This window comes from Vespula pensylvanica, chromosome 13, assembly GCF_014466175.1.
Source record: "Vespula pensylvanica isolate Volc-1 chromosome 13, ASM1446617v1, whole genome shotgun sequence".
Taxonomy (NCBI): Eukaryota; Metazoa; Arthropoda; class Insecta; order Hymenoptera; family Vespidae; genus Vespula; species Vespula pensylvanica.
This window is the reverse complement of record NC_057697.1, coordinates 3,404,291-3,420,117: the sequence shown is the minus strand read 5'-3', so window position 1 is coordinate 3,420,117 and position 15,827 is coordinate 3,404,291. Positions and strand designations below refer to the sequence as shown.

The following is a 15,827-nucleotide window of genomic DNA, read 5'->3' as shown; positions in this document are numbered from 1 at the left end:
CTCTCTCTCTCTCTCTCTCTCTCGTATCTGTCCAGTGGAAGAACAACGTTTTCCCGTTTTTATACAAATGATTGCGAAGAGCTATATCTTTTCCTATTTCTTTCTCTTTCTTTTTCTTTCTTTTTTCTTTTTACTTTCTTTATGATTCATTTCCTTCTCCGCTAATTAAAAGAAAGACGATATCGTTCGAACGACGCTCGTTTTCTTTTTATATGTTACGAACGACATTGTTATCGACTTTATGCGTTTCCACTCGACGATTTTTCAATTCGCAATTGGAAAAGTAATGGCCGTTAATTATTATTATTATTATTATTATTATTATTATTATTATTATTATTATTATTATTATTATTATTATTATTATTATTATTATTGGTATTATTATTATTATTATCATTATTATTTAAAAAACATTCTTTTTTGCTTTGAACATTTCTCAAAAAAGACAATTATCGTCACGATCGTAATTCTCGTTTGTTCGATTTTCTAACGATTTGAATTTAATGAGAAAATTGGAATTACAATTGGAAATGTAACGATCATTGTTGTTATTCGTTTATTTTGTTTCCTTTTTCTCGAAACATTTTTTAGGTTATATCGCTCGACGAAAAAGCATTCTTTTTTTTTTTGTAGTTTTGCTTGCAATTAGTTGTTCAATTCATTCGAATCGAAGAAGAAAATTGGCAATTGGGAAACTAATGACTATGATTTATTTTTTCTTTTTTTTCATTTTTTCCCTCGCGACATCCTTCAAGAAGAAAAAGTACCATCACGACCTTAATTCTTGTATAGTTTTCTAACGATTACAATTTGAGTAATTAAATTGGCAATTTTAATAGTAATTAAAAATAATATCTATCTATCTGTTTGTTTATTTTTTTTTTGTTTGTTTTATTTATTAGGTTATATCATTCGAGGAAAAATAATTGTCACGGTGTTAATATACTCTTTCAAGTTTCTAATGATTTCAATAAAATTGAATAATCGAATTAAATTGATTAAATTAAATTAATCATGCTTTCATTGTTATCACTACATTATTAATTTTCTTTTTTCTTTCATTCGTGAACTTTTTAGATTATTTTTTTTCGACAAAAAAAGATATTGTTAACGTACAAGCTTGCTTGTACACGTATTTTTAACGATTTCAAAAAAATTATTAATTGACAAAGCAATGACCATCATCATCATCATCATCATCATCATCATCATCATCATCATCATCGTCGTCATCATCGTCATCATTGTCATCATCATCATAATCATCATCGTCATAATCATCATAATCACCATCACCATTATCATCATCATCATCATCATCATCATCATCATCATTTTTCTAATGATATTTTTAGAGAGTTTATTTAATCCGATGAGAAACTATTCTCACAGTCTTTTAGCTTTCTAACGGTTTTAAGGAAATTGAAAAAGTATTGAGTTTATATATATTTCTTTTTTTTTTTTCTTTTTATCAACGACATTAGATGAAAAAGGACAGTCATAGTCGTAGTTATCTTAGTTTTCTAAACGATTTCAACTTTCTCTGTTCAAATAAGTTGTAGTTGTTCTTCATTCCGTTCATTTCGTCATCGATGATTGCTCTTTGCTGTCAGCAGCAACGACACTTTCATTACGTGCCGATAATTAGAGAGAGCGAGAGCGAGAGCGAGAGAGAGAGAGACAGAGAGAGAAGGAGAGAAAAAGAAAGAGAAAAAAGAGAGAGAGAGAGAGAGAGAGAGAGAGAGAGAGAGAGAGACAGAGTTATTCCAGCGAACGACTTTGTACTAATTATCTGTTGCATTGTATGTCGCTTTCTCTGTATGTGTCCTCGTTCATTAAAATGACATCATCGACGATGCTTCTTCTTCTTCAGCTGAATAATACAAGACATTAACTACTTCTATTGATGTTTACTTTTCAATGTGGACATTGGTTGGAAACAAAAAAGGAAAGGAAAAAGAAAAAGAAAAGAAAATGTCGACATGTTTAATTGTTTTTTATCTCTTTTATTTATTTATTTTTTTTTTTTTGTATAAAAATTTATTCGCATTCCGTAAATTTTTGTTCTTTTTCTAAGGTAGATAATTTTTTTTATTACGTGTTATAAATAATTAATTATTTGTCAATGAATGTCAATGACGTAACGATAATAACAATTTTATAATATTTCTTAAGACACACGTGTAAGTGTGAATAAATAAATCATTAATGATTAATTATTGGATACGTATTACGGGTGCAATGAATATTGGTTTTATTACTGTTGGACGATTTTAATTAATTTTGCAAATAATCTTATTGTCATAGAATTTTGATATTAATGACAATTATACAATTTTCTTCTTAATAATAATTATATATAGTAATTGTATCAATCGTTTTGGTTTTTATCATTTTGAGACGCGTATTGAAAATTGCAATATTGCGATAATTTTACAATTTTCTATTCTTTTTTTTTTTTTATTATTATTAACAACAACAACAACAATAATAATAATAATAATAATAATAAATAAGTTTAATATATATTAAGAAAAATCTTAAAATATGAAATGAAATTGGTAAAGCGATTACATGATCATTATACGATTTTACTATTATATCTTTTTTTTCTTTTCTATTCTACGATCGAAAGTTCTCGATCGTAGAATATCCGGTGATTTGGACGAATGAAATTAAGCCATACGGCTACATCGTAGGGGCGTGCTAAGGGCGATGCAACCCAGACGCAACTGGTTGATTTATTGGTGCTTTCGCGTGTAGAGAAAACCTAGCATAGAGGAGGATACCGAATTGGATTACGTTGCGCGCACAAATGACTTTATTCAAATGCGATTTTAGAATATCCCCTATCTTCCTCTCATCCCTCTTTGACAATTCCCACCCCTTCGTCGCAGCTCTCGCGTCATTCGCAGATTACAAAGAGAGATGAGATTAACTCATATTTAGATAAACCGGATCGTCTTTAGCCAGATAAGACCAAAGTGTGTGTCCATTGATTTAATCCTTTTTCAATATTAATATCATATATATGTATAAGTATATATATATATATATATGTATATATAGGAATATATAGATATATTATATATAATGTACATAAATATTATATATAGTAGGTCCGATTTAAATACGCGATTTTCTTAAGTATTAAAAATGAGAAAAATATTTCGGACGAGTATTGTACGATATCAACGGTAGTTAAATAAATAGTATTATTATTTGATCTTGCGATAATCTTGGAGAGTTCTACGAAGGTCAAATTCAGTTCAAATTTTTTTTATAGAATCTTATATTCTTTATATATGTATATATATGAGATTGTTTTTATAAGTACGTAATAGAACGTTATATTTTTCAGATAATAATAATATTTATATAAATATTATTTTTATTAGATTTTTATAGTAATAGTAGAAAGTAGAATTTTATTAGATATATTATTAATATGGAAAAAGAAAAATTGTTTTTCTTGTTAGACTTTTTGTTTTTTCTTTGTTAGAAACTCCTTCTCGAGAGATTCTCTTTACTTTTTTTTTTCTTTTTTCTTTTTTTTTCAAGTTGACCCTCCAAGGAATCTTAGCGTACGTGGGCGGAGAGCCGTGCCTAAGCTGCGATTTATATAAACGGCCTCTATATCCCCTGAGCGACTAATACCAGGCACGAGCACGATTTTGTGCTTCCGTTAGGTCTACCTACACGTCTACTCGTACTATGTAGGATTATCCTAAATCCTTTGCTCGAGAGTTGGTCTAAAGCGTGGGTAAAACAAAATGCTTTGTTGTAATTGACGTACGTTAGTCTTCATTGATTTTTATTTAAAAATATTTTTAGATCCGTCGTAAAGTACATCAAAAAAAAAAAAAAAAAAGAAAAGAAAAGAAAAGAAAAGAAAAGAAAAGAAAGAGAAAAAGAAATAAGAACGCGGATTTCTTCGCATTCATGTGTAGAATAAGATACGAATGAAATTAAAAAATTATTAGATACTAATAATTTGTAATAAAAAGTTCGTTGAAAAGTAGATAAATAAATTACGATCGATCTAAATCTCGATTGATGATAGATTTTTATATTCGTTATGAAGTAGATTAGATTAATTTAGTAGAAAAAAGAAAGATATTCGAAAATTATTAAATGTTAATAATTTATAAATAAAAATAAGTTCGTTCAAACGCGTGAGTCATAAGCGATCGTATAAATCAAAATCGATCAAAGGAAAATCCAAAGTAACCTATTTCTTATATACATACATACATACATACATACATACATATATATATATATATATATATATATATATTTCCCATAATCTATATAACTCTGAAATAAGAGTCATCGCGTATTGAGTATATTTAACGGATAAAAAGATATATAGCTTTGGGCGGAATGGCAAGAGAGAGATTTACTCGAGTAAATAGTAAATTCATTTCGATCGCCGACGCAGCCTGTGGCGGGCCGCGTCATTTTTAAAAAATAGACTTTTTATTCCTACTCGGTCCCTTGGCGTGAGTTAACTTTATGATCGAAAAAAGAAGTAAGAGAGAAAAGAAATAAAGAAAGAAAGAAAGAAAAAGGAAGAAAGAAGAGAGAAAAGGAAAAACAATTAATAAAAGAGAGAAAGAGAATGAATGAGTTTGAGAGAGAAAGATAATCAATAAGTAAGAGAGAGAAAGATAATGAATGTGTAAGAGGAAGAAAGAGAATTAATGAGCGTATGTGAAAGAGAGAGAAAGAGAGAGAATTAAAAAAATGAATTATGAAATAGTAAAAATAAGAAAGAGAGAGAAAGAGAGAGAGAGAGAGAGAGAGATAATGAAATAGTAAAAATGAAAAAGAGAGAGAAAAAGAATGAGTGAAAGAGTGAGAGAGAAAGGACGAAATAGTAGAAACGAGAAAGAGAGAGAGAAAGAAAGAAAGAGAGAAAGAGAAAGAAATATAGAAAAAGCGAGTGAGTGAGAAAGATAGAAAGAAAGAGAGATAAAATAGGAATAGAGAGCCATGAGAGAGAGATAGAGATAGAGATAGAGAGAGACTGAGAGAGACTGAGAGAGAGAGAGAGAGAGAGATAGAGATAGAGATAGATAGAAAGATACCAGGATTAATTGCATTTGCGAGCCTTCCTTTATCTCGTTTCTAAAGCTTCCGTACTGGATCGAGAATATTGTGCTACTTCTTAACTCGTGAGGACGTCGCTAGACATTTTTGTTCTTCTTTCTTCTTCTTCTTCTTCTTCTTCTTCTTCTTCTTCTTCTTCTTCTACTTCTTCTTCTTCTTCTATTTCTACTTGTTCTTCTTCTTCTTCTTTTTCTTTCTGTTTTTTTTTTTCCTTATACAAATAAATCAAATTAATTATGCATTCGTTTGTTCATAGATTTAATTTAATTGATTTACGTTTCGTATAAGATTTATTTATTGTAAGAACGACGAAGTTATATTCAAGTTATTTTTAATAGAGTTTTTAAGATACGTTTGAATTTCTTTCGATATAATTCATTAGAAGGTGTACCATTTTATAACGGGGTTATGAAAATTGATTGAGAATTTTAACGATATGCCTTGACTTTTTATAAATTTAGAAGAAGGAAGTAATTTGTTTGGATATATATTTAGTATTAATATCGTATATTCTTAATTATTGGACTTAATGATATTTTAATGGGAAAATTATTTGATTAGAATGTTAAATTAGTCAATATATGCGTGTAAAATTTATTATTATAAAATAATTAAATAGTGCAAGAAAAAGTACATGTCCACAATGCAATTCAATATTATACTATTCGTTATCATTCTCAATCGAATTAGATATCACTCAAAATGATAGTGAGAATTAGAAAAAAAAGAAAATTAAAAAACATAATTTAAATATTATATTAAATTAAATAACATTTAGCAAATTGAATATTAAAATATGAATCCATTCGTATTATCATAATGAGAAGAATCAGAACAAAAAGTAAAAAAAAATATATCACTTCACTGATCGTACGCTACTGTAATGTAAATATTACATTAAAATAGATATATTCGTCAATAGAGAAAAGTCTATATATTTAAATACATATTTAAATATAATTGAAACATATATCAATGTACACACACATACACACACACACACACACACACACACACACACACACGATATTATTAATATCCAAAATATTTCTAAAAAAAGAAAAATAAAAAAGAAAGAAAGAAAGAAAGAAAGAAAGAAAGAAAGAAAGAAATAAAAAGAAAGTAGTATAGAAAGGACAAAAGATCCATTGAAAATATTTCCATTCATATTCTCACTTCATTAGCTAATCGACGTAGTAGATACACAAACATATATACATACACATATTGAGACTACGTTAGAACTAGAGAAAGATATCGTTCCTAGGATGCACGGGAGAGTGAGACGGAGGAAAGGTCGGGTAGTAAGTAGGAATGGAGGGGGTTTGGAGTTAGGGTGGTTGGAAGTTACTGGCGGGGGTGGAAATGAGAGAGAAGATCGTGCAAGGGTTGCATCCGAGGCCATTCGAAGACCGCGTCCTAGTTTCAACGAAGCGATACCACGTTCGCGTTGGTCGCTTCGGTACGAGTGTGACAGAAGGCCCAACTAGCCAGAAGGGTAGCTAGCTAGAGGGGTAGAAGGTATGTGTAGCTAGAGGGGTAGCTAGCTAGCTGGAGGGATAGAAAGTATGTGTAGCTAGAGAGGTTAGCTAGCTAGCTAGAATGATAGGTAGGTAGGTAGGTAGATAGATAGATAGATAGATAGATAGATAGATAGGTAGGTAGGTAGGTAGGTAGGTTGCTTGGTTGGTAGGTAGCTAGGTAGGTAGTAGGTAGGATAAGGACGGTGAGAAAAACTCAACGCGAGAGAAAACCGAATCAATAAACCTACGATCTCGGCTTCTCCAGCCTCCTGCCCCTACCCCCTACACCCTACCCCCTACCCTTATTCCTTGTCCCTACCCTAGCTCCTGCACCTACTTATGTAACTAGGCGAGCCAGCTATAAGAGTTTTGTATACGGTCGAGAACTTACGAGGTAGACTTCGATGTTGAAAAATTGACAATAGTGAGAACGCCAACTTTCTTTCTTTCCTTTTCTGTTCTTTTTCTTTCGGGGGACCGGTCTCTCTTTTTTTTTTCTTTTTTGGTTCTTTCTCTTTTTTTTTTACACACACACACACACACACACACCCTCCCTCTTTCTTTTTTTCTTTTTCGAGAATTTTTAATTTAGCTTTTTTTCTTTCTTCTTCTTCTTCTTCTTCTTCTTCTTCTGCTTTCCTCTTTTTTCCTTTTCCTTTGTTTTCTTTATTTTTTTTTATTTCTTTTCTTTTTGTTTTCTTTTTGTTTTTTTCGTTTATCGAATCGACGAATAAGTTATCGTTGGAATTTTTCATACAGGGCGGGCAAAAAGTTACTGGGTGACTTTACAAATCGATTATTCTTCTTTCTTTTTTTCCTTTTTTTTTTTCTCTTTTTCAGGATGTGAAACAAATACGTGCCTACGGACTTTTTTTTACAATTTTTACAAACACGTGGAAATATAATGCGTATTTATATACCTATATCAAATATATATATATATTTTTTTTAATTTTAATATATTGATATGTTAAATCGAATCAAATTAAATTATTTTCCTTTATAATTTCTGAATTATTTCGATGCGTAAACATTTCGGATATACACACCAAATTTTGTTTCTTCTTTCAAGATTGATTTTTCTAAACAAATTTCTAAGGCTTATCGTCGATTCGTAATTTTTAATCTGACGAATAACCCTTTATTTATATACCTGTATATATATATATATATATATATATATATACATATACACATACGTACATACATTCATATGTATTTAAATTACATGTAGCGTATGCGCAAATATGGCCGCACACTCGACCAAGGGGATATAGGTAGGCAATCTTTCGCGTGTGTATACACATGGTCTATTATATAAATAACAGTGATCACGTGTCGGCATTACGCCACGAGGAATATCCTGGGTAGAGGATATTAAACTTTTAACACGACGTTTCTCATCTCTCAGCTAAACGAAACGTCACAAACGATGACGCGGTGATAAACACCGTGTTAGGTATTTGATAGACAATGTAAAATATACATACAAGGATTTGAACATAAATATGTCTCACGAAATGTCTGTATTTTTATTTATTTATTTACTTTTTTTTTATCTCGTTATTATTCGCATTAAAACGTCCGTTTAAATTTATTCACATTAATGTGAAAAATAAAAGAAAATAAAATGAAAAATGAAGTGAAAAACTAGTTCGAAATATTTTATTTTAGTATCACGTCATTCGCGTTTCGACGTTTTTGTTTTATATTTAATAGGAGAATAAATATATAGGATGGGCCAAGAGTTTCTAAACGATCTTAAGAATCAATTACTCCATTTCCGAAACTTTTCAAGCTGAATTTCTTTTTCAGATCGTAAAACTGCAAGCGGAGCTTGCAAAAATTGACAAGACCGACTGGGAAAGAAAAGTCGAAAAACTTCTCGAGAAAAAGGGTTAATCGATTTTTAAATTCGTTTAATAACTTTTCACCCACGTAAGAACATTTGTTCGCAATCTAATTGGATATTATAAATTTCACTCGTCTTAGCATCCTGTTCGTTTATTGTAATAATTTTTTATCGAATGAAAGAGAGACGTATAATCCGTATTTAAAAAAAAAAAAAAAAAAAAAAGAAAAGGAAAAGAAAGAAAAGCAAAAAGGACAAACAAGAAGGCCGTAAAAAAAATTTGTTGTTTTTTTTTTTTTTTTTCTTGACTCGTTAGAAAAAGGAACGGAAAAAAAGGAAAAAGAAAAAAAAAAATTGAAGTCTAGATCGGAAAAAAAGTTTGAATTTTTTATAATCACAGAGAATTATATTATTTCTCGACGAGAAGAAAATATTATTTTCGGCGTTTGATTTTATCGAACTAGGGAGAATGAATAGAGTTATATCTCAAGGGGGTTATCTCGAACGATATTCATGAAGCGTAATTATGACCGACATTGGATCCCATCGATCTGGTTTTACGTGACCATCAGCAAAGCGGAAGATTCGCGTATCGTATCGTATCGTATGATATCGAATTTTGGATTAATAGAATCGATGTCTTCGTCATCGGAAGGATTCGACGATTTATCGGATATTCGTAAGAGGGCTTGAAAAGAGAATTTCAAACGTATACGTTTCAGTTTTGACAATATATAATACATATATATACATATATATATATATATATATACATACATACATACATATATATAATATATGGATAAGGTGTATTTAACTATTGTTTTATTTTATTTCTTTTTTTTTCCCTTTTTTTTTTCTTTTACATTTTATTCTCAAATATCATATGACGAAGAATTTTATGACATCTATATAGTAAATAATTCGTAATATAATATTAGCGATATTTAGTTGAATGGGCATATAAAAATTGTTTTTTTCTTTTATTTTATTTTATTTTACTTCTTGTTTTTTTTTTCTCAAATAGTATTTTATATAATATTATTTAATCAATGATTTATGAGACATTCAACATTGTTTTTGTTTCATTTTGTTTCATTTTATTTCTCTTTTTGTTACTGATTTCTTCGTTTCTTTTTTTATTTCTGTATTATATTCTTTCTTTCTTTATTTTCTTTTCTTCTACGATTGAATTGTACAAAATAATTGTTAGAAGTTTATAGAACGCGTACTCTTTTATTACTTTATCTTAAAATGAAAATTTTTATAAATACGATTAATATAATTTATGGGACATGGAAGAAAATTTTGTTTAGATCTTATTTGAATGTAAAACAAATTTATGATACAAGACAATGAATTACGATTATTATTATGATTATTTTCTTTTTTATTTGTTCTTTCATTCTTTTTTTTATTTCCATATCAATTTTATTTCAAGATAGAATTTTATTTGTGATTTTGGAGGGTAATCGATCGATATGAAGAAAGAATCCCATTCGCATTCCTTCACGCATTCTAAACGCGCATCTCGTTTCACTCTTTCGAAATTCTTCTCGTATTCCTCTCGAGCATTTTCTGTCGATTTGTGGATTGGTACAACTATTCATCGGTTATTTACATCATGTCGTACAAGATTTTATAAACTCGTATATACATACATACATACATACATACATATATATATATATATATATATATATATATATAAATTAAAATATTGTTATTATTTTCAAATAAGACGACAAATAATTTTTTAATTTTAACGAATTTATTTTCAATTTTTTTAATCGATGAAAAAAGTAAAAATTTGATGATAAGTGCAATGACATTTGAAATGAAAACACTTGAATTTTTTTCTTTTATTTTTATTACACAAGATTAAATAATATACATAAATGCGTTTGGTTGGTTGAGATTTAATTAACCCGATGGGAAATATGGAAAATATTTCGCATGTATCGTACGCCATAATCACGCCATATTTTTATTAAAAATATTCCACTTTACAATGGAAATATTTGAAATAAAAATATAATACTTCCGAAATACATGAAAATATTTATTGACAATAAACCGTGCATTAAAATATTATTATTATTATATAAACGTCCGATGCGAAATGACAAAGATTTAAAAAAGAGCAATCAAATCTGCTTCACTTCTTCCTTTTTTCATTTTTCTTTTTCTTTTTCTTTCTTACTTTCTTTTTTCTCTAATTGTCAAACAGTTTCTTGATAGTCACGTTATTCATCTTTCATATTTCATCGATCGAACGTTAAAAAATAATAATATATAACAACGATTAAAATCGGATTGAATGAGAAAGAAACAGTTCGAGAAAAAAAACTGCAGCAGTACGCATAATGAATCTACATAATTAGAAACGTATATAAAAATAAAAAAATAAAAAAAAAAGGGAAAAAAAAAGAAAAAAGGAAAGGACAAACCTCCGACACCGGTCATTCCTTTTTTTTTTCATTTTTCTTTTTTATTTTAAACGAAATTAACGTGTAAGTCGTTAAATGATTCGGTATGATAAAAAAAGATCAGATGGATAATAATAACGTATAATTAAGAGCAATTAATTTTCCTATGACGGTCTTTCTCATTGGAAAAAGAAAGTAAAAAAAAAAAAAAAAAGAAAAAAAAACAGAAAGAAAGAAAAAGAAAAAAGAAAGAAGAATAAAAAGTCCTAGAAAATCATTACGATAGTCATGAGATGATGATTTCGGAAGGAGCGGCGAAGGGGAAGGGGCATGAAGAGGAACGTGAAAAAAGAGAGAGAGAGAGAGAGAAAGAAAAAGCGTTGATACATAACGTGGCTCTCGTAATAAAGACCGCCTCTCATTTCCTTTGCGAAATATTATTTCAAAATCAGCACCAGGGACGGCGCGTTTGCGTCTGCTTCGGAAAGTCATAGAGACTGAAATGGGCAAAAGAGACAGAGAAAGTAAGACAGAGAGAGAGAGAAAAAGAGAGAAAGAGAGAGAGAGAGAGAGAGAGAGAGAGAGAGAGAGAGAAAATTGAAAGATAGAAAGAGACGGTCAAATACAGATAAATAGAAAGAGAGATAAATAGAGAGAAAGATAGAGAAACAGAGAAATAAAAAGAGAGAGAAAATAAACAGAAATATAGGGAGAGACAGTAAAATACAGAAAGATAGAGATATAAGTAGAAAGAGAGAGTAAGAGAGAGAGAGAGAATAAATAAAAAGATAGAGATAGAAATAGAGATAAAGATAAAGAGAAAGAAAGAGAGAGAGAGAACAGCAGATAGAATATATATATATATATATATATATATATATACACACATATATAAGAAAGTAAAATAAAAAAAAAAAAAAAGAAAAGAAAAGGATAGAACGAGACGAAATAAATAAGACAAAGAGCACGAGGGGATCCTTTCTAACGTGGAAAAGCTACGTGTAGGATAAACGCAAAAGCTTCATGTGCCATCTATGTACGTGCTGACAAAAGCACCCAGTACGAGCTTTTTTTTAATTGTCTGTCTCCAGCCGGTATTTCTCTCTTCATCATCGCGAGCTTTTTATTTGCGAGCCGTCCCGAACCGAGTTGAGCCGAGTGAAATCGAGTCGAGCCGAACCGAAGCGGACCGATCCGAGTAAAACCGAGTCGAGACGAATTGTTACGAACGAAACCGAACGATGACGAATGGGGACGAGTAGCGAGCTTGAGCTTTCGTACTAATATCTTGGTCCTTTTCAAGGAGAATTTCGTACAGTAGTCGAGGATTTAATAGAACTTTTCTTCCCCCCTCTTTTTAAGAAGGAGCAACTTCCTTTGATCTTCCTTTCCATGAACAGACGAATTCGTTTCAAAAAAGAAGACTAGGAAACATTTTTTCATTTTTGAAATACTAATACGTATATGTATTATATATATATATATATATATATATATATATATATATAAGATTAAATGTCATTTACTCGATTAGGATAGGATCGATGAGAGTTTAGATTAGTTTTCGTGTTTTTTTAAATTTTTCTTTCCGAATTTTTTATGTCTTATATTGAGAAAGTAAATATTTCGATCAGAAGAAATTTGATTTATAATTTGTTATTTGTAATCCTTGTTACATTTTCATTATTCATATAATAATAATTATTATAACATAGAATAAAGACGAGTCGTCGATGACAATCGATACGATTTGTAGTTTTTTTTTTTGTATCATCGATTCGTTATCTCCAATCTTCTAATTGGTTATTTCTAGTCTCGTTTTATTTTTTTCTTTTTTTTTTCTTTTTTTTTTTTTAGAAAGTATGGATTTACGTGTCTGTGTATGTATGTATGTATGTATTTTTGTTTTTATTACGTTTGTCTAGAAAGTGCATTCGTTACACCGATTATCATTTCGATCCTCAGCTATTTATTATATTAAATATAATCTACGATCTTTTAAAACTTACGATATTTAATTATATCAACATATTTTCAATTACGCAAGTGCATTAATTTCTGATCTGATTTCTAATCTTAAAAAAAGAAAATGATATACGCAATCTCCTTTATCGTTTTTTTTTTTCATGACCTGTAATATCATAGACACAATATTTCCTAATTGACTTATTCGAATGAAAAAGAAAAAAAAAAAAGAAAAAAGAAAAGATTTGTTGAAATTATAACGAATGAAAAAAGAGAAAAAGAGAAACGATGAAAAATGTTATGTGGTATTTCGATTATCGACTTTGTTATCAGCGATATTCACCGTTATAGTGTTACCTAATGGGAGGTTCTCCGTAACGTTCACTTTCTTACATAAGTCAGAGAGAATATTGTGTTTCTTCTTTGAACAGGAATAAAGTCGCGCACGGGCTACAAACGTTCTCAGAATATAAATGAGAGAGTGAGCTTTCTCTTTGCGAGCTCGTTTCCCTTTCGATTAAAAACGATGGTCGATTTCGAGACGGAAGAAAATTACTAACATCTGCGAAATGATTTTTATTTTTTCATTTCATTTCTTATTTTATTTACTTACTTACTTATTTATTTCTTCTGTTTCATTTTATTACATTTTATTTTATATTTTTTCTACTTCCTTTCTTTATTTCCTTATTTTTTTTCTATATATTTTCTGTACACATGTATATATATATATATATATATATATATAAATAACAATGTTAATTAATTTTAATAATATATTTAAAAGTATGTAATAAATGTTAACTATTTAATTAATTAATTAAATAATTAATAATTAATAATTATCTTTCGTCCTTTTAGTATCTTCGATATGATCGAATAATGTTTATAATTTTCCAACAGTTTTTCTTTCCTTTTTTATTTTTTATTCTTGAAATTTAATTTTAATTTAAATTAATGTTAATAAGGTCAGTCAGGATGAAAAGTTTCTAAATTATATTAAAAAATCGATTACTCTTTTTTCGAGACGTTTTTAAATTTGTAATCTTACAAGTGTTAGGCTTTTATGATTTGAAAACAAAGTTTCGTCGAAAAAAGAAGATAATCGTTTTTTAACATCAATTAAAAACTTTTCGTTACCGTCTATGAACTTTTGAACCATTCTGTATATATATACTTATATATAAATGATGATAGTTAATAATAATTATAATTCATGCATATATACATACATACATCCTTACATATATCCTATATATTAATGATAACAGGTAGTTTTTCATTTTAATTTAAAAAAGTATATTAAATTTCCAATAAAAATACAAAAATTGCGATGTATTCGTACGGCTTACGAATTTATAATTCAACCATATATATATAGATCTGTCAAGAATGATGAATAACTAAGGTTAAAAAATACATTGTTATATTTCTTTTATTCAAAGTAATATATCAAACATTCGCATTAGTTCAGATCATATGGAACGTTTTAGAATTATAAAACAAACTTTTTTGCCGGTTAAAAATTCTTTTTTACCGAACTATTCATTGTATCAAATATTAAATATCATTCATTTTTAACTGTAAGAATACAATTAGATAATACTTTTATATTAACGTTTGAAAATGAGCAAATTTTTAATAAAATAATTCTTAAATCAAGAAAAATACAAATTTTTAATTACAATTGTATATTTCTGAATCCACATACACATACATATTTCAGAAATTATTAGATGTACAAAAATTAAAAATCTATTTATAAAATTATGTATTTTTGAACATACACACACACACACACACACACACACACACACAAAGATATACAGACATATACTTCAGTAGAAATACACTTCACAATTTTTTAAATCGACAAGAATTAAAAACAAGAATTACATTTATACAATTATGTATTTCCGATATACATATACAGTCGTACACAAATACATATACATATACACATACAGACACAAATATATATATATATATATATTGTATGTATGTATATATACATGTTTATTATTACAATATTTTTAAGATACTTACATAAACAGATCATTATTAGGTCGAGTTTCTTTTGAAGACACCCTGTATATGAACATATACATAGCATACATACGTCAGGATGTTCGTAACGAGAACAGTAGTGGAGGTGGTGGTGGTGGTGGTGGTGGGGGTGGCGGTGGTGGGATAGAATGGGATGAGATGGGAGGAAGGGGTGGTAGGAAGGGGTGGTAGGAAGGGGTGGTAGGAAGGGGTGGTAGGAGAAAGGAACAGGGAACGGAGGAACGGGATGGAATCGACTAATTTGAAATTCAGCTTCGTTCTTCCTGTTGCACGAACGAGCTTTCGTAGAAACCGAATACACTATACGTATATTACAGAGGAGAGTAAGGGAGAAAGAAAGAAAGAAAGAAAGAAAGAAAGAAAGAAAGAAAGAAAGGGATAAGAATAGGGAAAGATGTGATGATAAAAAGTGACAGACTATACAGGGTGTTACAATTAATTCGTATATTTCAAAAAGAAATATATTTTATTAATTATACTTGAAATATGTCTTTTTTGAAAGTATATATATATATTTTTTTTTAAATGTTTTTCGATAATCTTCTTTGCACGCGTGCAAAAAAAGAAAAAGAAAAAAAAAAAAAGAAAGAAGTTAGGTTTATACGAACGAAGAAATTTGAGGGATGGAAAATAGACGATAATTTTTGATTATTACAATAGCCCTTTTTTCAAGGTAATCCTTGTCGATATAATTCATGACTCTCGATATTTCTCTTAAGTTGGATCTTAACTTGGATCATCAATATATTTTTTATTACTCTTAAGGTTATTGATTACCGTAAGGTCGTTGGATCATCTTCAACGAGAGATAAATGTGACGTTTGAGAAAAAAAAAAAAAAAAAAAAAGGAAAAAGAAACAAGAAAAAGAGAAA

The 15,827-nt window shown here is 29.0% G+C and overlaps 1 protein-coding gene across 3 annotated transcripts in view; it reads left to right on the top strand.

Annotated features, from left to right (window-relative positions):
- The window catches only part of LOC122633661 (protein Skeletor, isoforms B/C), an 83,109-nt gene that overhangs the window by 2,500 nt on the left and 64,782 nt on the right, over nt 1–15,827 (top strand). The window lies entirely within an intron of this gene.